General features: G+C 46.9%; 1 protein-coding gene across 2 annotated transcripts in view; it reads left to right on the top strand.

The window, feature by feature from the left end:
• CACNA2D2 (calcium voltage-gated channel auxiliary subunit alpha2delta 2) overlaps positions 1-26,154 on the top strand; it is a 425,783-nt gene that overhangs the window by 30,253 nt on the left and 369,376 nt on the right. The gene's annotated exons all lie outside the window — the stretch shown is intronic.

The raw sequence follows: 26,154 nt of genomic DNA on the forward strand, positions 1-26,154 counted from the left end.
TTTCCATTGTCCTTTCTGTTAGCATTGCCAAAAATGGTGTATTATTCTATGAGGCCTCTAAAACTTGGCATAGTTTAGAGCCTCAGTATGTCTCAGTCTGGCCCTGCAGCAGACTCTTGTAACATGCTAGATATATTGCTTCACCATTACAAAGCAACATGTCCAGATTAGACCTCCCTGGTCTGGCACTCTTGGGACCTCACTGGTCCGGCATGAGTGATTTTTCTGATCAGGGAAATCATTTCTGGCTCCCCTGCTGCCGGCCACCTCTGTCCCACCTCTCCTGGGCTTCCTGGCTCCCCCTGCAGCCCCGCTAAGTTGCGTGCTGGGCTTCCCGGCTCCTTTCCACTCCCCCTTGCAGCCCAGTTGGGCTGCACTTTGCACCCCCTTCCCTGAGTGCATCACACTCAGCTCCCATTGCCCCACCCTCTCACAGCATGCCAGAACTCTCTGATCCTGGAACATCTGGACTATGGATGTTGCTGGACCAGAGTTCCAGTTAATAGAGGTGCAACCTGTCGTATGTTTCTCTGTCTGATTCCTTTCATTTACACTGGCTTAAAATAGGTACTACTCCTTTTTCACAACAGTTACTTTGGTTTCCCACCATTGACTATGGGGCCCTGTCTAAATGCAGAAGTTGCCCTGATTTAAATTGTTTTTAAAAGGGTTGAGTTGAACAGGTGGAAACCCCATGTAGATAATGTTCTTTTGGTTTATTTAAGGATAGCTTAAGTTGCTACCATTTGATTGAAGCTAAATTGATATAGGCCAAGCTTATATTAATTTAAGAGTGTCCACGTAGCCTTTGGCAACAGTTTTTAACTAAGATTTTAAATTATGCTGTTAGTTGAATTGGTGCAAAGTTGCTTATAGACAAGCCCTCTGATTGAAACTGGACTCTTGGAGTTGGGCTTCCCGCACCTCCTATTCAAGGTTAGCAAACTATGTGGCTTTGTGTGTGAGGACACAGTGGCAAAGCACGTGAGAAGGACCCCTGCTTATTTCTGCATCGTGACTGCACATTTTTCTTCTTTTGCTTTTTGCTCGTACACATGTCAAATGCATTTAATTTTTTTTTAATTTTTTGTTTTTGCCTTCAATTCCAAAATGAAATAGTCTGCGTGTTGGTACTGGACAGAAGTTGTGCTCAACTTTATCAGTCCTTGTCTCCCATTTGCCACTCAAATTGCAGGTAAAGGAGATCACTTTCGCCTGTTCTTGTGGCGTGTGGTTCCCCGAGCTGTAATTGAATAGCACAGGATCAGTTGAAATCAGAAAGTTTTCAAGTCCACAGGACTGGCAACTTTAGAATCTAGTGATGTAGGAGACATTTTTACACTGTTTAATGTCTGGTGACCATACAATCAAGCAGTGGGCTACTGACAACTTTTCATAGTGCTGTACAGAATGTCTTGTTAAGGTTATCTATGGATCAACAAATGGGGCACCAGACATAGTGCTTGAGGGCTGATTTTAAAATGAATGGCACCTGTGTTAGAGGGCAGATCCCCGACTGGTGCAAATGAGCAGCACTTCATTGACTTCAAACCTAGCTGCCTTTCCTCCCAAGGAGCTTTGCAAGCTGTATGTACCTCGGGGAGATAAGGAAAGTGCCTTTCTCTGGCACGCATAAACTGTTCTGGTGGAATGGGCGGAGGAAATCCGTTTGCGATTCAGTGGCCATGAAGGTGGCTCAGCAATGAGCTGCGGGGCATGGAGAGCATGACAAGGCCCTGAAGAAGTCCTGGTTACCCACTGTGGCTGAGGAAATCCCCAGCCATGGCCATTCTTCATGCCCCTTCCATGGCTGAAGCAGTGGAACTACCCCTGTGCAATGGCTTTCTCACTTCAGAATTTCCCACACACGCTTTCTCGCAATTCTCATCCCATTCACCCCATTTTACCACCTCTCATCCTCATTAACATTGTGAAGTAATCCCACGCCCATTGCAGTGGGGCACGAGAAAGCAGCAGATGGAGAGGATCACTGGCAGTCATCGCCACAATCCAGCAATAGGCAACCTTGGGGCTAATGGCCATTCAGCTCCGTGCCTGGGGCAGCTGAGAAGTTCAGCAGCATCCTGGCTGACTGAGCTGCCCTTCTTAGGCTCGCATGGCAAAGGTGTGATAAGACAACATGGCATGGGAAAGATGAACAGCAACAGATTTCTCCTCTTGGGTACCTGTGTGGAACGCAGTCTGCTCATTACTAATGCCATCTTCAGGCACAATCTTCAATGTAAAACAGTGCAGCTGACTCACTTGCCAATGAGACCTCTACAATGCCAGAATTACCAGAGCTGTGCATGGCACAGGAAGCGGGACAGACCATAAACTGGTACGAACAGTGCTTAAGAGTATAGGAGTGGCTAGACTGGGTCAGCTGAAAGGTCCATCTCGCCCAGTGTCGTGTCTGCCAACCGTGGCCAGTGCCACATGCCCCAGAGGGAGTGAACAGAATGGGATCATCATGTGTTCCCTGCCCTGTTGCCTATAGCCAGTATAGGTAGGAATGGTGTCCCTAGGCTGGTAAATAGCCATTGATGGACCTAACCTCCAAGAATTTATCTAGTTCTTTTTTAACCCTGTTAAAGTTCTGGTCTTCACAACCTCCTTTGGCAAGGAGTTTCACAGGCTGAATGTACTTTGTGTAAAGAAAAACTTTTTGTTTGTGTTCAACCTGCTGCCTGTTAAGTTCATTTGATGACCCCTAATTATCATGTTCTGGGAAGGAGTAAATAACTCTTCTTTATTCACTTTCTCCACACCAGTCATGATTTTCTAGACCTCTTAGCCTGCATATAGTCCCTTGGCGGTGCTAACACCCCAATCTTCATACAATAGCTTTCATCATAGCTAATCTTAAGCAGGTCGACTATCAGAGGTCGTTTCAGCAGTCACTTGATGAACAGGTTGGCTTTTTTTCATGCTCACCGGTCACTGGCAACCTAGCAGAAAAATGGAACATGTGATTATTGACATGGCTAAGTCAATGCAAGGCCAAAGAAAAGGGTACACCGGGACTGGGTGGCTCGATGAGAACAGCGAGGACACTTCCAAACCCCCTATTGCAAACAGAAAGCATTTGCTGAATGGCAGAATGAACTTGGTTCTGTCTCAAAGAAAGATGGCTCTAAATACGTACAAGGAGAGGCCCAGTCTGAACTGAGGAGCACACAGGATGCATGGTGGGAAAGGAAACTGCAGAAGTTCAGCTTTATGCAGACACAAACAACCCAAAGCAGTCTTTGGACCATCTAAATCTGGCACAAATCTCACCAGGGACAAGGAGGAAAACCTAGAGAGATGGGCTGAATGCTTCAATAGTCTACACAAATGACCATCCATTGGCTGTCTGTGCGCCCTTGATTGTTTACTTGAGAAATCTAGCAGAGAGGATTTAGACCTCCCTCCATCAGTTGACGTTGAAAGCCATCAAACAACTGAACTCTGGCAAAGCCTCTGGAAAGAATGGTATCCCAGCAGAACTGTATAAAGCAGTGGGCCTCAAGGCCGTTGAGATATTTCATGACCTCTTGAGTAGCCTTTGGGAAGAAGACCTGCCACAAGACTTCAAAGTTGCTATTGTTGTATCAAAAAAAAAAAAAAAAAAAGAGGCAGCAAAGCTAACTCTGGAAACTACTCCGTTGCTCTCCTCTGTACAGCAGGGAAACTACTAGCCCACATTCTATTGAACAGATTCACTGGAGACATATCTGAGGAGAATTTGCCAGAAGCACAGTCTGGTTTCAGATCAGGTTGTAGTGCTATGGGCATGATCTTTGTCATAAGACACGCCCAGGAAAAATGGTTAGAGCAGAGCAGGGACCTGTGTGCAGTTGTCATCAATTTGGTCAGAGTTTTTGATACACTCAACAGAGAGGGTCTGTGGCCATTCTGCATAAACTGGACTGCTCAAGAAGGCTCATACAAATCCTCCATCTGCTCCACGACCACACAACAGAGCAAGGGACTTTCTGGGGCATTGGAAGTCTCTAATGTAGGGAAGCAAGACTGTAAACTTGTTCTGCTGCTGTTCAACTTGTTCTTTCCCTGTGTCCTCAACCATACTGCAAGGGACTTGGATCAGGGGATATGCATCCACTACCAACTCAATGTCTCCCTCTTGGATCTTCGAAGACTCAATGTTAAGACCAAGACTCTTTGATACTTCTCATTGAGGCACTCTTTGCAGATGACTGTGAACCTTCGGACCATCGTTGTGGCTTTTTCCTGAAACACCCCAGCAATTTAGCCTCACCATTTCTCTTGAAGACTGAACTCTGTTCCAGTCATCCCCAGTGCCAGACATCTTCATCCAAGGCACACAGATGAAAAATGTGGATCAGTTCAAGTATTTGGGCTTGACATGACAGTTCCCTTGATAAGAACATTTACTGCAGAATTAGTGAAGCCAGCCAGGTCCTTGCCTGAGTCCAAACACAAATTCTTAACTAGCACAACATTTGTCTCACTGCCAAGTTGAAGATCTGCAGTGCAGTGGTTCGAACATCTCTCCTGTGTGGATCTGAGATGGACTCTTTATAGACGTCAAATTGAACTGTTTGAGCAATTTCACATGCGCTCCTTTAGCTCAGTAAGGAGCATTTGCTGGCAGGACAGAGTGACTAATATTAAGGTTCTTGAGAGATCAAACAGAACCAGTATTGAGGCAACATTACTGAGAACACAACTGAGGCAGACCGGCTTTGTCCTCTGAATGGCAGACCAGCATCTCCCTAAACTGATCCTATGCAGGGAGCTGAGGGCGAAAGAAAGGAGGGTCATCCACAGAAGCACTTCAAAGATAATCTGAAGAGCCGTCTCCAGTAGGCTGCCATCAATCCCAAAGAATTTAAGCAGGTGGCTGAGAATGGGACTCCCTGGTGGTCTTTGACTAGGTCAGCAGGTAACAGGTTCAAGCTGGATCATCAGACTGCATACGACAGGTGCCACAGAGCCATGTCATCAGGCATCCTAAATACAGACTTCCCACGCCCTCAGTGTGGCCGACGGCGCATCAGGGTTCAGACTTAGGAGTCCTATGCGCAACCATAGCAGAGAACTGTGACTGAGTTGTCCGTGGTGGGCTGCTAACCCCCACACAGTATTGTTTCCCACTGGCAGTCTGGGATGCGGGTGGCATCTGTTTAACAGCACAGAGCAATAGTAATAGCGCAGTTCAAAACAGGAAGTGCAAAGGGAACACTGTATCCTACTGGGGATATTTAGGGAGCAGCCGCATATAATTGTTTGACGTTGGGGACTGACTAATGCTCCTTGTTGTGTAACAAGTGCCATCTGGACAGGGCCCTGGGTGTGTCTCGTCTGAGCGACACCGTCAGTAGCAAACGCTGCTTCTGTTTCTCTCAACGCCACAGGGGCACGTGGGCTTGGCATGGACTCAGCCAGTGATAGCACCAGCTGAATCCCTGAGCTGCGGGACGAGTAGGAAGCTAAGGGAACTGAAGCTTCCATCTAAATGGAAGTGTCTTATTGGGCTTCTAAAGGAGGATTATGAGGCAGGTGCAATTCCTTGTGAGACAGGCAGGGGGAGAAAGGATGGAGTGAGTGCTGCTTTCTGTAGTGGAGACTGCTTGTGCGATCTCCTGAGTGAGGGCAATCCGGAATCCAAAGGTAGAAAGAGATAATGTGGGGCATTGGGGGTATTTCTGAGTCAGGACCCAGATTTGGATCTGATTGTTGTAGCTACTGCCTGTACAATGGGATGAATCAAACAGATGTTTGTCTAACCAAGGGGTGGGCAATAATTTTTGTTGGGGGACGGGGAGGCACGCCAAGAATTTGGTAAGAGGCCAAGGGCCACACTCTTCCATGATATTAATGGAGGAGTTATGGGCTCTGGGATGAAGCTTGGGTGCAGAAGGGAGCTTGCGGTAAGGGATTGGAGTGCAGGAGGGGGATCTGGAAGGGTGTTCAGGTGAAGAAGAGGATTATGGAATGAGGTGCAGGATCCAGAAGAGGGTATGGATGCAGGAGAGGATTCTGACCTGGAGGAGGGGTGTAGGGAGTGCAGAGTCTGGTAGAGGGTTGTAACCTGTGGCAGGAGGGCAGGAGGGAGTGCAGGGGTTTGGGTTGTGACTGGGGGTAAGGGATTGGGGTGCAAGTTCTGGGAGGGGTTTGTGACTTGGAGGAGAGATGTAGGAGGGGATACAGGGTCTGGGAAGAGATATGGGTGCAGGAGTAGAGGTACAGAGGTTTTGGGTTATATGGGATAGAGATGTAGAAGGGAGGCAGACAGTTGGGGAAAAGGAGGGCTTGGGATGCCAGAGGCAGACTCTGGCTGGGAGGCACTTACCTGGGTAGCTCTAGCAGCCCATCAGGTTCGTAAGCCAAGGTCCCCACCTTTCTTGCCCCTCCCATGTCCTCAGAACAGCTGCAGGGGCCATGTGTGCTGCTCTGAAAACTGTGAGCCTACAGGAGGGGTACTTCACATGCTGCCTGCAAATAGGCAACTCTTATTGGTTGGAAACCAGCCAGTGGGATCTGCAAGTTTATGCTGGGGGCGGGGCAGTGTGAGAAGCCCCTCCCTCTGTGCGCGCAGCAGTCACAAAAGCATATGGTCCTGCAGCTGGTTTTTCTGAGTGCTGAGCAGCGATGGGAACTGGCTGAGTCTCTTGCGGGCCAGAGCTGGTGGCTTGGTTGGTTGGCCAGATCTGGCTGTATTTTGCCCAGCCCTGGTCTAACCTGAGTATAAAAATCTCCAATAATGCCAGAGGTTCCACAACCTCCCTAGGCAGTTTGTTCCAGTTCTTAACCACCCTGACAGGCAGGAAGTTTTTCCTAATGTCCAACCTAAACCTCCCTCGCTGCAGTTTAAACCTGTTGCTTCTTGTCCTACCCTCAGGGGTTAAGGAGAATACTTTATGTCCCTCCTCCTTGTGACACCCTTTTAGGTAGGTGCAAACTCTTATCATTATCCCAATCTTCTCTTGTTCTCCAGACTGAACAAACGCAGTTCTTTCAGTCTTCCCTTGTGTTTCTAGACCTTTTATCATTTTTGTTTTTCTCCTCTGGACTTTCTCCAGTTTGTCGAAATCTTTCCTGAAATGTGATGCGTAGAACTGGACACGATATTCTTGCTCTACTCTGCACTGACCAGGCCTCGACTGAAGAATTGCTTCTCCTGTCCTGCTTACAACACTTGCCAGAAGCATGTTTGCTTTTTTTGCAACAGTGTGTCACTGTTGATTCATATTTAGTTTGTGGTCCACTGTGACCCCCAGATCCCTTTCCACAGTACTGCTTCCTAGGCAGTAATTTCCCATTTTGTATGTGGGCAGCTGATTTGTTCCTTTCTACGTGGAGTACTTTGCATGTCGTCCTGTTGTATTTCAGACTGTTTCTCCAGTTTGTCCAGATTTTGATTTTTAGTCCTATCCTCCAAAGCACTTGCAACCTCTCCCAGTTTGGTATTATCCACACACTTATAAGCATACTATATAATTATCTAAATCACTGACGGAGACATTGAACAGAACTGGACCCAGAAGTGATGCCCCATTCATTATGCCCTTCCAGCTTCACTGTGAACCACAAATAACTGCTCTCTAGGAACACTTTTACAACTGGTTATGCACCCACCTTGTAGTAGCTCCATCTAGATTGTATTTCCCTGGCTTGTCTGAGATGGTCATGTGAGACAGTATCAAAAGCTTTACTAAAGTTGAGAGACACCGCATCTACTACTTCTGCTCCTAAATCCACAAGGCTTTTTCCCCCTTTCACAGAAAGTTATTGGGTTGGTTTGACACAATTTGTTCTTGACAAATCCATGTTGACTGTTACTTATCTTATTATCTTCTATGTCTTTGCAAACTGATTGCTTGGTTATTTGCTCCATTTTCTTTCTGGGTCTTTTTTCAATACCCATCTCTTACCATGGCACTTGCAGAATCTGGAATGGCTGAGTTTAGGGATTGGCATGGACCCTGATGCATATGCATTAAGCAAATTATACATTTATACAACTAGCACATACGCTGATTGTTCCCCTCTATCCCAGGCTTTGTGTGTTGCTTTTTGTGGCAGAGGATGGGGAACGAATAGTGAATGTGTTTGCAGGTTCTAACTGTGTGCATTTCCAGTGTTGGATTGCAGATTCATGGAGCCAGGGACTTTCTTTGGGGTGGCGGGGAGTATAAATAGTACAACAGGAGTCCTGACTGGGACCTCCCAATGTTACATGTTTGTAAATTTGGTAATTCATGCCCCAGCTCCTCAAGGGGTATTGAAGGAAACCAAAGAGGGGCTCCTCTCCATTCCGGTGGAAGCGGCGTACCAGATTTGTGACCCCCTGATAGTCTGCGCTCTGGGTCTCGCTGTCATTTCTCACAGGTTTATGGAGAGAATAAGTGCTAGGCAAGGTGCTGCTCTAGAAATGGATTTTTTTCCTCTTCAATTCAGGCCTGACTCTATCCAGTAAATAACAATAATAGAAACTCCCTCCTCAGCTGTGTCAGGGTTACTTATTCATTTTATTTGCTTATATTTTTTGGTTGCTGTGAAAGGATGTGGGACTGAAACCTCATAACTGTTGTGGCATATGAGGCATGAAATTCATTGTCAGAAATCTGGCGTCTGGGAACATCATGGTAATGAATATTTTATTCTGCCCACCTATGAATGACTATGTTAACTCTTCAGTCTCTTCCTGGAGCAGGATGCTAAATGTCCGATGCCCTGCTTCCTCTTTCCCTGTGGCATGAAAGTACTGTCACCTTGTGTGCCTTCGGATGGGATTTTCTGAGCTTGCATCACCCCAGATGCATCTTTGTTTTTGTAAATGTTTCATTCTTTGCAGTCCTAAAAGAGTGAGAGAGTTCCAGGGCACGGTGGTGTGGCATGCCAGACTGCTGGCTGTACAGCTCAGATACAGGTTGAGTTTTTCCCTAAGGCCCTGATCCTGCATGAGGCTATATATGCTTAAGTGTTTGCAGGGTTGGGGCTTCAGATGTGGCTTGAGCTGCTTAATCCAGTGTCCAGTAAAATGAATGATAAAACCCTCGTTGACTTCAGTGATGCGCAGGACCAGGTTATGTGTTGGTTTGTCCCAGATGTGAGTTCAGAGATTAAAAACCTGTGACTCTCTGAGGTTTGGTTTGTTCCCTCCCATCCAAAGCCATGGTCTCGGTTCTCTGAGCCAGCTCCTCCATGAATCCTGTCGATTTTACTGTCTAGTAGAGGATGGGATTTAAAAGTGTTTTTTCAATATAATTAACTGATTTACAATACACTCTTTTTCCTAGTAAAATAAGGTATAGTTTATTCACAAACCTAGCTCCTGGCCTTCTTTCATGTCTGCTCTGTTAGTGACTTTTGAATATTTCCCCATGGTCGCAGCAGCACTCTCAGCTCTTGGCAGGACAGGTAAGGTAATATAATACTGACATTTTGTGATGCCGCTTCCCTAAAATTCTAACTTCTCCTATGGTTTAGTGTGTCATAAACGACAAGCTTTCGTCAGAAAGTGGCTGTGTTTGCGGTTTTTTTCACCTCCTAAGCAGCACCATGGAATTCAGTGCTATGCTCCAGAGATACAGGATTGAAGTGCACTGACAGAGATGCTTGTGTCTGTTGGGAAGCATGGGGCAGTGGGTTGGGATGGGGGTGGGGTTCGTGGAGCTGTGTATGGGGGTGGTAGAGGACTAGAATAACAGAGGCTGTGGCCTGTGTGTGAAGTGGGAGCCTACAGGCAGGATTGGAGTAACACTATATGGTATAAGTCAAGGTTGAGATACCTCAACAGATATCCGAGGGGTAGCTGTATTAGCCGTGTATCTGCAAAAATAAGAGAGTCCTGTGGCACCGTAGGCTTTGCTTGTATTACCAACTTTTGTCACAAAAAGTTGCCTTTCGTGCCAAAACCGTGAGAGCATTCACACTGCAATGTAACTTTTGTCAGGGAAAATCACCACATTTTGGTGAAAAAAAACTTCCACCCATGTGAGAGACTTACTTTTTTCCTTTCCCTTTGTTGACAGAGCCAGTGTGGACTCCATTGTGTTTTTTGTTGAGAGAACTGGCTTCCACTAGTATCCCACAGGGCCTGCCCCTTTGGCTGTGCTCAGTGTTTTGTGATCTCTGCTGCCCTGCAGGCATGCGCTCCTCCCCTTTCAGAGTTCTAGGAAGTATCTGACAGCTGAGTGAGCTGCTCCATTTTTGGGGAACAAATGATTTGGGGTGCTCCTGTTCTGTCCTGAACTAGAAACACAGCAGCAAGTGGCTGCTTTGATGTTCCTCAGCATAGAGAGCTATGAGGGAATCCCAAGAAGTTCAGGGAGCAGCTCTGTTTCCCACAACTCTGTACTGTGGGATGCTTACCCACATTGCTTTGCTCTCTCTGACAGGGGAGCTAGCAATTTGGCCATAAAATGATGACCGTGAGAGGCAGAAAAACTGGTTTGACCGGTTTACACTTTTGTCGACATGCAAAAGTCACCAGCGCTTTTGTTGCCAAACCTTCCCTGTGTAGACATAGCTTTTGAGATGAACAGATTTATTAGGGCATAAGCTTTCATGGGTAAAACCCACTTCATCAGGTGAATTGGAGTGAAAGTTATAGAGGCAGGGACCTATACAACAATCCGTTTCACACATACAGAATGGAAAGTGACTGTCTAGGAAGGTACTGCAGAAAGGGGTCATAGTGGACCACAACCTAAATATGAATCAACAGTGTGGCGCTTTTGCAAAAAAAATCCACATTTCAAGAATGATGTGGAGAAATTGGAGAAGGTCCAGAGAAGAGCAACAAGAATGATTAAAGGTCTAGAGAACATGATCTGTGAAGGAAGACTGAAAGAATTGGGCTTGTTTAGTTTGGAAAGGAGAAGACAGAAAGGGGACGTTTTCAGGTATCTAAAAGTGTGTCCCAAGGAGGAGGCAGGGGGGAATTGTTCTTGGCCTCTGAGTATAGGACAAGCAGCAATGGGCTTAAACTGCAGCAAGGGAGGTTTAGGTTGGACATTAGGAAACACTTTCTGCCTGGCAGGGTGGTTAAACACTGGAATAAATTGCCTCGGGAGGTTGTGGAATCTCTATCACTGGAGATATTTAAGAGCAGGTTAGATAGACATCTGCCAGGGATGATTTAGATGGTACTGGGTCCTGCCAGGAGGGCAGGGGACTGGACTCGATGACCTCTCGGGGTCCCTTCCAGTTCTAGTGTTCTATAATTCTTTATAAAGAAGTTGCTTGTGTTTAATGAATTTAATCAAGTCAGGGTGGAAGTGAGGCATTCACAGCATTTTGTGTGGAGATGTGAATATCCAGAGAGGAGAACTTGCCTTTGTAATGAGTTAACCAGTTGAGATCCTTATTCAGTCCGAAGTTGATAGTGTTGAATTTACAAATTAATTCCAGTGCAGCTCTCTCCCTTGGTAATCGGGTTTTGAAATGCTTTTGAAGAAGGATGACTACTTTCCAATCCAATACTGAATGTCCAGGGAGGTTCAAGTGTTCCCCTGCAGGTTTAGGTGTGTTACCTACCATTCCAGATGCCTGAATTGTGTCCATTTATCCTTTGGTGCTGAGACTGTCCGGTCTGGCCAGTGTACGTGGCAGACAGGCATTGCTGGCACTTGGCTGATCTGTTTGTCACTGTGGTGCATTGCACAGAGCTTGCTCGCACCGTGCTTGGCTCTGGTAGTGCTGTTAGTAACCTGGGCACACGGTATTTTTAATTTGTAAGATCTAGAAGGTGAAGGATCTCCTTCCTCGCAGGCTAGAGGCAGGCACAGCACCTGCAGGTGCTATTCAAACTCCCTCCCCTTGCTCTTGCCAATGCACCTCTGTCCTGACCTGCAGATCCTGTCATGGGCTGTGTTTCTGCTCTGGCAATGCCCCATAATATTGGCCTGCCTCACAGGCTTGCATTTGCACTCCTGCGCCTCTTGAGAGTAGCTGCAAATTGTGCAGTGTTTTTCTTATGATACCGAAGGTGTCTGGACCAAGAGTGCCAGGCTCTTTTCGTGCGTTAATGAAACTGCCTATGAGCCCAGGTCTGCAAATGTGACAGGCTGACTCCATAAACTACCATGTTTCATGGCCCTTCTTCCCTCCTCTCATCTGCAGGCTCGGCCTCTCACCCTGTGACGGATGGAATCTCTTGGCTTTTCTTCCACCACCATCCACAGGGACAGGCACAAAGCTGATCCAAGGGGTGATGTGCTCTGAAGTTCTTTGTCGGTTTTACTCCGGCGAGTGGAGGGCGGGGCAGTTAGAGACGCACTGCGGGGCATGCAGAGCAGAGAGGGGCAGGGTTCATCTCTTCCTCCCACCTCTGCAGCCTGATTGAACCAAGCTTGGCAGTTCACGCTCTAGAGAAGTAGACGGTGGCAGTTGGCTTGGCCCTGTGTTCTTTTCATCCAGCACCAGCTTGCTGCCGGCAGATCGTGCTGCCCTCTCCATCTCCTAACCATGACGAGGAAACACCCAGTCCATAAAGGTCCAGATGGCCCGAAAGCTGAGCTATCAGCTGGGTGGGCGGAGCAGCTTGTTGACAGAGCTTGGCAGCCGGCTGCCCTCCAGCCCATTGGCACTTGATCCTCTGCAGCAGGTGTCAGGGAAAGCACAGAGACTGAACGGGCTGTGTTGCGGGGGGAGAGTTTAAAGTCAGGGCTGCCCATGCTGCTCCCATAGGGGGCTCCCTCTATTTGTGGGGGATCCCATGGGGGGGGTTTCCCCAGTGGAGGGAGCATTCCTCCCTCCCTCGCTCTGGGGTTCTGCTGAGCACTGGGGAGGAGAACTGGCTGGAGTCTCTCCTGCACTGGCATCTTATTTTCCTTCTGAGGCTTTTTTGTTTGACTGCATCCAGACCAGACTCTCATTGTGCTCTGCTTGCCTGGCGCTCTGCCTTTGTGGCAGTCTGGAAGTTCTCTTCTCTGTTAATGTGGGGGGTTGGGGAAGCGAGGGGCTCGGATGGAGGACAATGTGACCACATGCTGTGCCAACTTCTCTAACATCAGCTGCTGTTCTAATGCCAGGTGCCCACACGTATCCATGGGCACGCGTCGATCCTGCCTGCTCCGTGTGATGATCCCACCCTACATGCCGAATTGTGGGGGTGGGAGGTGCGCTGAGGAAGGTTCCATTTTTGTAAAGTCTTTGTTCTGAGGAAAGATTTGGCTTGGGGCCCGCCGAGTGGAAGGGCGAGTGCGTGAACCTGCTGTAGTCCTGCTTGCCTGTCTCAGGGCTCTCTGCCACCTGCTGCTGCTTGCCCCACTAAGCCTCTGCAGCCCTGGATGAATGTTGATAAAGAGCAAGAGATGGTTTTAAATGACGTTAGCAGGGGAGAAGCATTTTGTGCAGGCAGCTGCCCATGTTTCTGTGCCGTCGATTAATAACGGTACTGATAACCGTGAGCATTGTGTGTGCTCGTTGATGGTCTGTGTAGCCAGGTGTTAGCTGCTTGCGAGCCTGACTACTGCTCTCCCTGGAGCAAGGGGCTGTGGAATAGATCCCTCTCCTGGTGTGGGGCATGACGGAGATTTCCTTAATTTCCTTTGTGCAATGAGACTTGCGCTGTGGATTCAGTGGAGTGGTGGTGCGGATCTGGCAGTGTTCAGATTGTGTTCATAAAACAAACTGGTGTTCCAGAAACTGAGATGCGGGCTCCACTGTGCGACGAACAGTACGGGCACTTCCTGAAAGCCGGTCCCAGCCCCAGAGCGCCTGCAGTCTCAATAGAAAGATGGTGGCGGGTGGAAGGGGAAACGGCAGTGCAGACATGGGAAGTGACTTGGCCAAGGTCTCATACCAGCTGAGCAGCAGCACTGGGAAGAGAACCCAAGCCTCTTGCCTCCCAATCCAGTTGTCCGTCCACAAGACATGCTTTAAAGCCTTCCCCTGGGGGTGGGAGACTGGTAGGCCCTGACCTTATTAGGGCAGGTTCTGGCTTTTAAGTGTGCCGATGGGTGTAGACATGTGGCAGGTTTCTGTAGGAAGAATTTCTGCCCCTGGAGTGGGTGCTTTGTGCTCTGCGCCCAGCCGACACAGAAGGGAGGCAGGGTTCTGGCTCAGACAGCCTGCTTCTCAGAAGGTGCTAGCCGGCAATAGGGACTGTGCTTCCTGGGGAGATGCCGGCGAGCCTATCCCCATCCCGCTACACCTGTTCCCCACCTATGGGAGGCATGGTGCTGTCTGTTCTGAGCTTGCCCTAGGTACTCTTCCCCCATTCATGCACATGCTGCCTCTGAATGCCAGTGCTGTGCCCTCTCCCGCTCTGAGGTCTGGGAGGAGGATGTGTGCGATGCCAGTTCTAAATGGCTCCGGTTTCTTTCAATCTGCCCAGGCTGCTCTGCAGCCTCTGCACTCTGCTCGACACGGAGTTCCAGGCTGACTGGATTACTGTGCAGGAGCGCTGTAACAGGCTCCTTCTCTCAGCAGCTTACAGGGGGGAGGGGGAGGCCCTTTCTGTGCCGCCCCCGGAAGGGTCTTTTGCTCGTAGCTCCTCCTGGCAGCCCCCTCCTCTTCACCCTACCTCTCCACTTAGAGCTGTATTGCATCCATCCTGAGAGCTGTCAGGGAAACATATGCTCCAGCTTTTAATTCATTTGCATAATGAGGCTAATACGTATGAATAATTCATAGGGGATAGCTGCATGTGGCTGTTCACTGTACGGCAGTCGCACCCCTTGCTAACTGCCTTCCAGTGGGTGGTGCAAATCTAGTGCTGGAGCTCTGAGTAAGGGAGAAACAGCCCTTTTAGCATGGGGGAGCTCAGCTCCTTACAGCAAAGGAGAGAAACAGCCTACAAGTTTCTGATCTTGGGCTAGAAACTTCCTACTTGCAGTGGGAAGCTGTAAACTTAAAATGCTCTGCAGTATCTCGAAGGGACGGTGGAAAGGGGATGGCGGGTCCTCTAGCTCTTCCGATGGATTGCTTTATTTCTTTTTGGTGGTGAGTGACCTTGGGAAAACTTGGGGAAATTTGATCAGCCTAGGAGCAGAATCTAGTCACCTGCTCTTTGCCACAGGGATTGGTCATGGAAATATGAATAGCTTGTTCTCCTTGCATTTAAAACAATATTAGATTGGGAAAGATTCCTCCATTTGCAAGCTGTGAGCAGGGCAAAGAACATTCTGCTCTGTTTCCTCTGTGAGCAGAGTGCGTGAGCTGAGATTCCCTGGTAATACTCAGTCATGGGAGGTTCTTATTGGTTGAACTGTAGTGATTTATCTGACACTTGCAGCAAATGAGATCGCAAGCTGATTTCCTCCCCTACGTTTGACTCTCTTTTGTGGTTTTTTGGCTCAGGATCTCAATATGCTTTGAAAATAATATGAATGAAATGTAGCTCCACGTTCTCCCTGTGGATCAGCATTATTACATATGGGGAAACTGAGGCACATTGCGTAAGTTGAAGGCAATGCAGTGGGGTTATGACCGCCTGGGAATCTGCCCTGCCAGTGTGTGCCCTTGCCAGTTGGCTGTGCTCCTGCTCATTGTGTTAGAATGTGTCTTGGTGGGTAGAACCTCACATTTGAAAAGTCGCTGTCCATAAAAAGATCTGTTGTAATCAGAGCTGTATGGGGGTGTGTGTGCCTGTTTTTGCAAAGGTTTGATTAAGACTTCGAAATTCTCTGATAAGTCAGGGCAGAAACTGAACACTTGGAAATTCTCAGAAGGAAAATTCCCGGGGGCTAGGGGGGTGGGAAGCTGTTTTGAGTCGATCAGCACATGGTGTTTATTTTGAATTGTACTTTTGTAGACATTATAATTTAAAATAAAAACTTTTTGAAAATAAGTGTCACTTCAAAATGAATGTTCGAAACATTTTGTTCCAGAAATGTCAAACCGAGCTGTTTTGGCACTGGTGGAAGTTTTTCTTCCTGGTTTTCTTGCCAGTTTCTTGACCCAGTTTCATGATGGAGTCGCACAGTCTCCCAGAGTTATGGTCCTGTCAACATTTCTCCAATCCGCTGTAGGGTAACGCAGAAGGCAAGTGGGGAAATCCTGAACACAAATGTGAGGTGTTGTCCAGGTGCTAGAATGAGGCTCTGTGTAGGTATGTCTGTTTTCTACTTGCTCCAGGCTTCAGCATGAAAACCATCCAGTGACACTCAACACGACTGATCAGTGAAGGTATCTTACAGGCTTACCTGCCTCCCAGGGTTTGGGCCCCATTGCGCCTGTTAGACAGCGCCCCAGTGTGGTTAGATGTGGAGCTAATTTGCACCAGGAGGCATTGTACGAACTGTAGCCCCAGAACCCAGCTAGCTATTAGGTAAGGCTGTAGAGCAGGCTTCTTGTTCTCTCGGTAAGTGGTCTCAGTGCTGCTAGATGGGACAGTGCCCCACACCCAGCAGGTGTGTGGGTTACACGTGCACGGTTCTGTACGCATGATCCGGTGAGGAAACCTTCCATGGAGGCTGCGTTTGCCTATCTCAGACCTGGTGTGCAGCAGCAGGCTCTCTTCCTGTCCCTGGTCTGGCAGAGTAATAGCCCCCACAGGTCTTGGTTGCACCCCCCTCTTGTTGACAGACCTAGGTTCCAAAGCTGCTGCATTTCAGCGAACTGTCAAGCTGGCACAGACTCTATGCTGGAGTAAGTCCTTTGACTCAACTGATTTTCCCACAGAACTGTCAGTGAGTGGACCGACCCTGTGTTCAGCAGATGCTGGTGTTCGCGCACACTCTTCTGCGGGGTGTGCAGCGGGTGTTGACTCTGCAGCGGGATAGTAGATGGCAACGCATGTGAGATCCTAGTGCCTGTTAACCAGAGCTGTGCCCTGTGGTGCTGGCATTGCGCGGCGAGAGCCCGGATAGCCTTCTGGTGCATTCATTACCCAGATTCCAGGCAGGGATGGAACTGGCTAAGGGTATGCATCACCCTTACCTGGTGCGGGCAGGGGGGCTGCTTCATCCTGGCCAGGCCCTAGCAGACCCTCCACCCGTGGTGCGGCGTGGCGGGCACAGCTGGACTGGAGTGGCCCTCTGCCCACAGGATCATGGTGAACTGGTTAACCAATTAAAAAGTAACACTTCACCGATTAATCGATTATAACAGAATTTTATAACCCTCAGTCCATGCTTGCACTGGGGACACAGAGAGACCATGTGACCACTCTACTTTAATGTCAGGTTACAATGTTACGGTCAGGCAGCGGATAAACCAAATCCAAACAAACCCTCGGAATGCAAGATGAATCAATGGGCTGCGATGGTTAAAGTTTGCCTCCTTAAAAACACACACATATTATTCTTTAATGGAAAGTTAATTGTTGTCTTATTCTCTCCAGATGGCTCTTTTCCTCTACACTCAGCAGGAGAATTGATGTAGTTTGGGATACCCATTCTCCTGTGAGAGGAGCTGTGATAACTGATCAAGGATCAAAATGAGAATTCTTTTAAAATATCTATTCAGACTTCCGGGATAGATTGAGATGGGAGAACTGCATTGTGGTTTTCCTATCCTGAAATGCTCGCGGTGGAGTGGTTGCCTTTCCTTTACCCACCAAAACCAAAACTTGGTCTCAGATGCTTCCATAAGGAAAAACGTACATCTCTGCCTTGAACACAGAGTGTGTCCTCTCAAATACTCTGCAGAGGATGGTCTGCTTTTTAAAAGCCCTTCTTGGCATGTGCATGAAATTACAAGATGGCAGCGTTAAAATCACAGAACCGGAAGGAATCTTGAAGGATCATGAAGTCCAGTCCTCTGCACTCACGGCAGGACCATGCACCATCTAGACCACCTGACAGGTGTCTGTCTAACTTGCTCTTAAATATCTCCAGTGATGGACATTCCACAACCCCCCTAAGCAATTTATTCCAGTGTTTAGCCACCCTCGCGGGTAGGAAGCTTTTCCTAATGTCCAACCTAAAGCTCCCTTGCTAATTTAAGCCCATTGCTTTTTGTCCTGTCCTCAGAGGTCAAGGAGAATAATTTGTAACACTTTTTTTAGGTACTTGAAAGCTATTATCATATTTCTCCCCTCCCACCCCTTGCTGTTTTCTTTTCCAAACTAACAAACCCAATTCTGTGTTGTTTTCTAGACCTTTAATCATTTTTGTAGCTCTTCTCCAGACTGTTCTTTGTTTGTCCACGTCTTTTCTGAAATGCCGCACCCAGAACTGGACACTGTGATCTAGCTGAGGCCTAATCATCACTGCATAGAATAGTAGAATTGCTTCTTGTGTCTTGCACACAACATGCATGCTAATATATCCCAGAATGATGTTTGCTTTTGTTGTTGTTGTTGTGTTTGTTGTTTTGTTTTGTTTTTTGGCAACAGTGTCACGCTGTTGATTCATATTTGACTTACGTTCCGCTCTGACTCTTAGATACCTTTCCATAGTACTGCTTCCTAGGCAGTCCTTTCCAGTTTTGAATGCATGCAACTGATTTTTCCTCCCTAAGTGGAGTACTTTGCATTTGTCCTTATTACATTTCATACTGTTTACCTCAGATGATTTCTCCAGTTTGTCCCGATGATTTGCAACCCTTCCCAGCTTGACATCATTTACAAACTTGATAAGTCTCAAAGGGTAGCTGTGTTGGTCTGTATCCAAAAGAACAACCAGGAGAACTGTGGCACTTGAAAGACGAAGATTTATTTGGGCATACATTTTTGTGCTCAAAAGCCCGCTTGATAAGTGAACTGTCTATATGCCATTATCAAAATCGTTTATAAAGATATTGAACAGAACTGGATCCAAACCTGATTCCTGTAGAGCCCCAATCGTCCTGGACTTCCAACATGATTGTGAACCATGGATAACTGTTTTCTGGGAACGGTTATCCAACCAGTAATGCACCCACCTTATAGTAGCCCCATCTAGGTTGCATTTCCCTAGTTTATTAATGAATATGGCTTTATTGGTATTACCTGAGTCAGGCTTCAGCCCTGTAAATTTCAGCAGGAAAGTTACCTGCTAAATTAGTATATTTATGGATTCTCATTATAGGTGGAGCACTTCTGACTTCTGCCCTGCATCATTTGCATGGGTTCCCTTGTTTTATAGCACCCGCCTGGCTGACCTTTTTGGCTTGCAATAATTCTGTCTATTTTATAGGGTTCTTATTTCTTTTTAATGATTCAGATTTAAAAATTACTGACAGCCAGCAGTGTCTGACATTGATTTGGGTTTTTTTCCCTTTTTGAACTTGACTGTGATTTGATGATACCAGAGTGCCTAGTTCAAAGGCAAAGGGGATGGCTGAAAAAGTTGTGAATAGAAAACTTTTAAAATCAAAGCAGTTTATCAACAAAAATACTGTTCTTTCAAAAATATAAATGTTTAGAAATACATGTAAGTTTTGACTAAATGTTTAAATGGGAGCGGGGAAGTAACCAAGTGCTTTGTTTATGTTGACACATCCCCTTTTGGTATTCTTGGAGTGGATTTGGGGGGGGGTTGTTTTTGTTTCAAATTGAGCTTTCAAAACAAACAAGTTTTTTGTTTTTTTGAAAGGTCAAAATTGGACCAAAAACATTTCAATTATTTTGTTTTGTTTTGAGGAAAATTTTGAGATTTTTGTATATGTGGAGTGGTGGGGTTAATTCCATTCATCCTCAGTTTTCCCATCTCTGAAATGGTGATAATGATACTAAACTCCTGTGTAAAGAAAGCACTTTGGCTCTATGGAGTACACAAGCTGGGAACTAGTGATGGTGGTGTCAGAAGATTGCACTGCTGGAAGAAGCTGCTTCCTGGGGAGATATATTCTGCCCCAAAGGGAGCAGTAGAGGTTCCATCACTTGGGGTGTTCACAGGTAGCCTGAATAGAATATACACTGAGGAACCATACTGGCTGTCCTGTGTGAAATGTGGCCTTGCTCACCTCTGATTTCAGGGATAGTATTCAGAGAAGTGGGGAAGGAAAGAGAAATAGAAGAGGGGGCTAAAGGATAGCAAGGCAGCGGGAAGGCAACGTACAACAGCCTTCATTCCTCTGTCACCGTCTGCACCTTTTCCTTCCTACCCAAAGTCAGGAGTCAATGGGAGTTTGGCACTTAAATCCCTTTTGAGAATCTGGGCTGGAGGGGCTTCTCTTCGTCCTGTTTCTCCTATCGCCTTCCTTCATTTTAACTCCCGACCTCTGGGCCTTACATGATTGTTTGCTGATGTTGTCAGTTTGTGGTGGGGATGTGTTTCCTTTTACAGCTCAGAGGATAAGCATTTTGGGGCAGAGATGGCCATGTATTGTATGTTTGTACACCACCCAGCAGCAAGGGGAGCAGCCTGCCCCTGGCCTGTGGGCACTTACAGTAATATAAATAGAACATAAGAATACCAGAAAAGTGTCTTTAGCAGGACATGGTATAAATGTTCACTGGGGATAAGAGACCAGTGGTGGAAGGTGAGTGCAATTGCTATGGAAAAAGGCTATGGTTCACAGAGGTAGTGTGTGAAAGCTTTAGAAACTTGTTCTCGGAATTGCAGGAGTTTTTGTTTTCAGCCCAGTGGAAAGACTTCCCTTCCTCCAGAACAGGGGGAGGGAGCAGATTTGCACAGTTCCCCATCGCAGCTATAAAGCCAGGTACCTAGAGAGGGAGGAGACAGCATATCCAATGGGTTTACGTGGCTGGTGGAGCCGCGTTTGTTGTAAAGAGGCTTGTATTCGTAAATGCCGGATTACTCTCAAAGGTAAGTAAGCCCATAGAAGAAACTCCGGTTGGTGAGCAGAGAGAAAGAGAAGGGGGATTTATTCCTGGGCAGTTTTTGAAAGATCGGTTACACAGTAGAACTCACTTTGCTGCTCAGTCTCTTGCTGCTCCTTAATTGGGAGAAATTTAGATTGTGCTTCAAAGCAGCCCTCTTCAGGTGGGGTTATTCACAGGTTGGGGACCTTCAGAGGAAATTGGTTTCCAGATTCTATTGACCTGTAGTGAATTTGCTCTTCAGCTGCTCAGCCCCCTTTCCAGTCTCAATACTGACTTCTGTTCCCAGCTCTGCCACTGACTGACTTTATGACCTTGGGCAAATCACTTCAGATGGAAAATGCAAACTTGAAGATTAGGAACCTGAATAAAAATGGCCAGAGGACTTGAATTCCATAGTTCCCACAGAAGCCAACGAGAGCAGCTTATCCAGGGCATCTCTGGAAAATCAGTCACTCTTATTTGGGCACCCAAGGAATGTTTTGAGTAACTTTTCTTTGCATCAGTTTCCCCACCAGACAGGTGGGGCTAATGGAGCTGATGGAAACTACTGTAAAAGTGCTAGGTCTCAGAATTCAGTTGGGGGCTGCTTCGAGCCCAGGGAGGAGTCCTTTTGCAGGTGGCATTTCTCATTGCCCTTTCTCTGCAGAAGGTATGAGTGGCATATGGGGTGGATACTTTTTCTCCCTCCCCTTTACAGAAGAAAAGGGATGATCTATGACTTTGTCCAGGTGGTGAATCTAAAGTGAATGTTCATCCCTTCTGCTGTGTGCCATGACATCTAGTACCCAATGAATCTTTGCTGCTTTGGTATCTAGTGACAGTTGCTCTGGTGTCCACCTCTCTGGTGCATTCAGTCTTTGATCCCAAAGTGATTTACTGATGCTAACTTGCTCTTTCTTCCTGTTGCTGCTCAGCAGGTACGGGTTACTCCACATACTTTAGAGATGAGTGAAGTGACTTGTGCTAGGTTATACCAGGGTTGGAAACAGAGCCTTAGGGATCTTGAACCCAAGTCCTAGATTCTAAATATCAGACAAAACGCCCAGGTATATTTAATATTGAATGGTGGCTGAAGTTGTAAGTCTTGGTGGACATTGCAGGTGCTAGCTACTAAATCTGGTGTTTGGAAATGCATGTGAGTGAAACACCTGAGCTCTTCTTGGCAGCTTGCTCCTAGGATGCACTGTATGTAGCTACTCCTTAATTCTGCTCACATTGCTTTATTCAGTGATGATGCCTTTGTTTTCAGCCTGTGCTTGTTTCCCTCCCTGGCTCCCGTTGCGGCCTCTCCTTGTCTGTCAGCGTGGGACCCTGGCCCCAATCACTGAGCTCCGTAGTCAGAGCTGTGGGTTTTCAGTGGCTTCCCTCCTCCGCGGGTGCGTGCTAGCTCTCAAATGACATTTTGAGGAGCCTGCAGCATTCGTAGGAAGAAAATTTAATTGGTTTTGACAAACCACAGCGGTCTCTTGGGTGCCTGTGAGCACAACATTTATTGAAACCAGGCAGGAAGTCAAAAAGCTCTGGTGTTCATTCACCTTTAGTGCCGCTGTAAAAATATTCTTAAGCCCTCGCTTGAGACTCTCACCCACACGTTTGGACTGTCCACTCACTTTTTAATATCGCTTCCTTTGAAAAAGGGAACTCGGCGGCTGTGAAAGGCACCAGACTGGCAGCTCTGGGAACTGATGGCCTCTGTTTATCCACTCTGCAGGTATGCCAGCAGGTCAAACTTCCCTTGTTCTGTGCCACAACCCTGCCCTGCAGCCATCTGCTCTAGGGGCAAAAAGAGAATTGTAGTTCCCGGGAGCATTTAGTCCTTACGCTTCCAGGGCCTCTCAGCAGACAGGCTATCTGCACAGCCGTGCTAGCTAGCAAACGGCTCTAGCGCGTGCGTGCCAGAGAACTCTTTCTGATCACAGCTCGTGGAATTTTAGTACCTGCCACTTCAAAACCATCACCTGTCCCAACAGGATTCTAGCACAGCTGTACCACGATTTGCACCCATGAAAACCTGGGGTGTGACGCATGTTGCAACCAGAGTTGTGCTTTTTATGAAAGTGGTTTCAAATGTGGCTGCCAGCCCAGGTACGTCCAAAGCAGCACCGCACCGGTTGGAAGAGAGGCACCTGTCTACTGATAAACTTAAACAACAAATAGTCTGGTAGCACTTTATAGACTAACGAAACATGTAGATGGTGTGACGGAGTGGGGGTACCTGGCTGGTTTCTATGCTGCTGGCTCTGGGGTAACCCCCACTGGCTGCCGTGGGTACCACGACCCAGCAAAACAGGATGAGTCACTATGCAAACCAGTATGGCCAGACACCCCCCCATGGAGAGGAACAAAGGAAGGTGGAATGCTGCCCTGGCTGGGGGGCAGGGCTGGAAGAGAGTTAGTTAGTGGATGGCTGTCTGGGAGCATGGAGGAGACAGCCTAGGGAAAGGGGCTGGAGTTTAGGGGCCTGGTCTCCCCCATCTCAAGGGGGCCTGAGGCATCCTAGCCCAGCTCTGTGACCAGATTACATCTGTGCTGTACTGTATCCTGGAGAGGCAATAAACGTCCTCTATTCCACCGGCTGGTGCAGTCTGTTTGTGCCATTTCGGGGTGCAGGAGACGGGGGACCCCCAACGCGCCGTCACAGATGGTATCATGAGCTTTCGTGGGCACAGCCCACTTCTTCAGATTTGCCCACGAAAGCTCGTGATACCATCCACGTATTTTTGTTAGTCTATAAAGTGCTACAAGACTATTTGTTTAAGTTTATCCTGACATGTACAGACTAACTTGGCTACACCCTGAAGCTTCTGTCTGCTGGAGACAGACCTGAGGCTGCCTGTCATTCTGCACTGGGTCGCTGCTGATGGTGGTCCCCAGTCAGTGTGAGGTTTGAATCTACGTTTGCTTGCTTTAAAGTATCCAGTGATGCTCTTCACGTTGGTCACTGGTTTGCAGGTTAACAGTAGGTGTACCCCTGTCTCACGCCCCTTTGAAGTGTTCCCTTCTCTACCAAATCCTTACGTGATATTGGGTCTACTGTCCCCAAGGGAACAGGGTCCATGCCATCTTGTCTGTTTCAACATGGCATCTGCTCCTTGTATGACATCAAAATTATGAGAGATATCTGATGAGAAAACAACAATGTTTATCATCATCATCACCATCATCGTCAAAAATTCACTGTCCACAAATAGTGAGAGGATAATGGAAACAAAAGGGTTAGTACAAAACAAAATCAAAACGCCATCGTTGGAGACTGTACTTAGTGGGCTTACCTGTCTAAAGAATGTTTTTTGTAATGTTCCTGCCGAGGCTATTTGTGATCAAGTTTTCATGAACGTAATCACACAGCCCAGGTACTTCCTAGATGCAGGATAAAGGGTGCGTGTGTGCATGTGCATGCCTTACCTTTTCCTTATATCCCCGAACATTCATTATCTCTCTAGGGTTATGAGAAACCCGTCCCTCCCCTCCTCCCCCCCGCAATAGCTTATTCTCCACTGCACTGCCTCCTTGTTGATTTCACATGCCCCTCACCTATTGACGTCCATAAATCAGGCTTACAGTGTTTAATTTACATGTGATAGACGAATAAACATCTTCTAAGTCTAGCTTCAGTATGGGGCAAACTAGGTATATAGTATAATATACCACAGTAAAGAACAGAATTGTGAGACCGATAGATGAACATAAATTGTTGGGGAGGAGTCAACATGGTTTCTGTAAAAGGAAATTGACTCACTAAACTATTAGAATTTTTTTGAGGGTGTCAACAAACATGTGGACAAGGGGGATCCAGTGGATCTAGTGTACTTAGATGTTCAGAAAGCCTTTGACAAGGTCCCTCACCAAAGGCTCTTATGCAGAGTAAGTTGTCATGGGGTAAGCGGGAAGGTCCTCTCATGGGCTGCTAACTAGTTAATTTATTCCTACTCTTTATTTTCTATCTTTTATCAGTTTTCAGAATGGAGAGATGTAACTAGTAGTGTCCCAGAGGAGTCTGTACTGGGATCAGTCCTATTCAGCATATTCATAAACTATCCGGAGGGAGGGCTAAACAGTGAGGCAGCAGATGTTACAAAACTGCTCAAGATAGTGAAGTCCAAAGCAGGTTGTGAAGAGCTTCAAAAGGATCCCACAGAACTAGGTGACTGGGCAACAAAATGGCAGCTGAATTTTAATGGTGATAAATGTAATGCATATTGGAGAACATTATCCCAACTATACGTATGGAATGATGGGGTCTATATTAGCTGTTACCACACAAGAGAGAGATCTTGGCGTCATTGTGGAGAGTTCTCTGAAAACATCCACTCAATGTGCTGCACCAGTCAAGCAAGCTAACCAAATGTTAGGCCTCATTAAAAAAGGGATAGAGACTTACTGCCTCTATATAAAACCAGGGTGTGGCCACATCTTGAATACTGCATGCAGATGTGGTTGCCTTATCTCCAAGATATCTTGGTATTGGAAAAAGTTCAGAAAAGGACAACAAAAATGATCAGGGGTATTGGATGGCTGCCATATGAGCAGAGATTAATAAAACTGGGACTTTTCAGCTTGGAAAAGAGACAACTAAGGAGAATATGAAATTAATAGGTAGAAGGTTTAAAAAAAAGCAAAAGGAAGTATTTCTTTTATACAAAATACATTCAGCCTACGGAACTCCTTACCAGAGGATGTTGTGAAGGCCAGGACTTTAACAAGTTTCAAAAAAGAGCTAGATAAATTCCTGGAGGAAAGATCCATCAGTGGCTATTAGCCAGGATGGGCACGGATGGTGTGCTTTAGCCATTGTTTGGCAACTGGAAATGGGCGACAGTGTGGATCACTTGATGATTCTCTGTTCTTTTCATTCCCTCTGGGGCACCTGGCGTTGGCCACTATCAGCAGACAGGACACTGGGCTAGATGGACCCAGTATGGCTGCTCTTATGGGCTATATCTACACTGGCATGATTTTTCCAAAAATGCTTTTAACGGAAAACTTTTCCGTTAAAAGCATTTTCGGAAAAGCGCATCTAGATTGGCAGGATGCTTTTCTGCAAAAGCACTTTTTGCGGAAAAGCGTCCGTGGCCAATCTAGACGCGGTTTTCCGCAAAAAAGCCCCGATTGCGAAAATGGCTATCGGGGCTTTTTTGCGGAAAACAGTACTATGCTGTCTAAACTAGCCCTTTTGCGCAAAAGTCTTTCGGAAAAAGATTTTTGCCCGAACGGGAGCAGCATAGTATTTCCAGAAAAGCATTGACGATCTTACATGAGATCATCGGCGCTTTTCCGGAAATTCAAGCGGCCAGTGTAGACAGCTGGCAAGTATTTCCGCAAAAGCAGATGATTTTGCAGAAAAACTTGCCAGTCTAGACGCAGCCATGTTATTTGGCTGTAAACCTGTTTGTCCGCTCTACCTTTACTCAGACATTGGAAACTTATTTTCTGTATTTATACACATAACTCCTTACTTAGTACCTGTACAGACATTTCACAACCGTATCCATGACCGACATGCCATTGGCTTTCATTTA

Source organism: Pelodiscus sinensis, chromosome 11 (assembly GCF_049634645.1).
Source record: "Pelodiscus sinensis isolate JC-2024 chromosome 11, ASM4963464v1, whole genome shotgun sequence".
Taxonomy (NCBI): Eukaryota; Metazoa; Chordata; order Testudines; family Trionychidae; genus Pelodiscus; species Pelodiscus sinensis.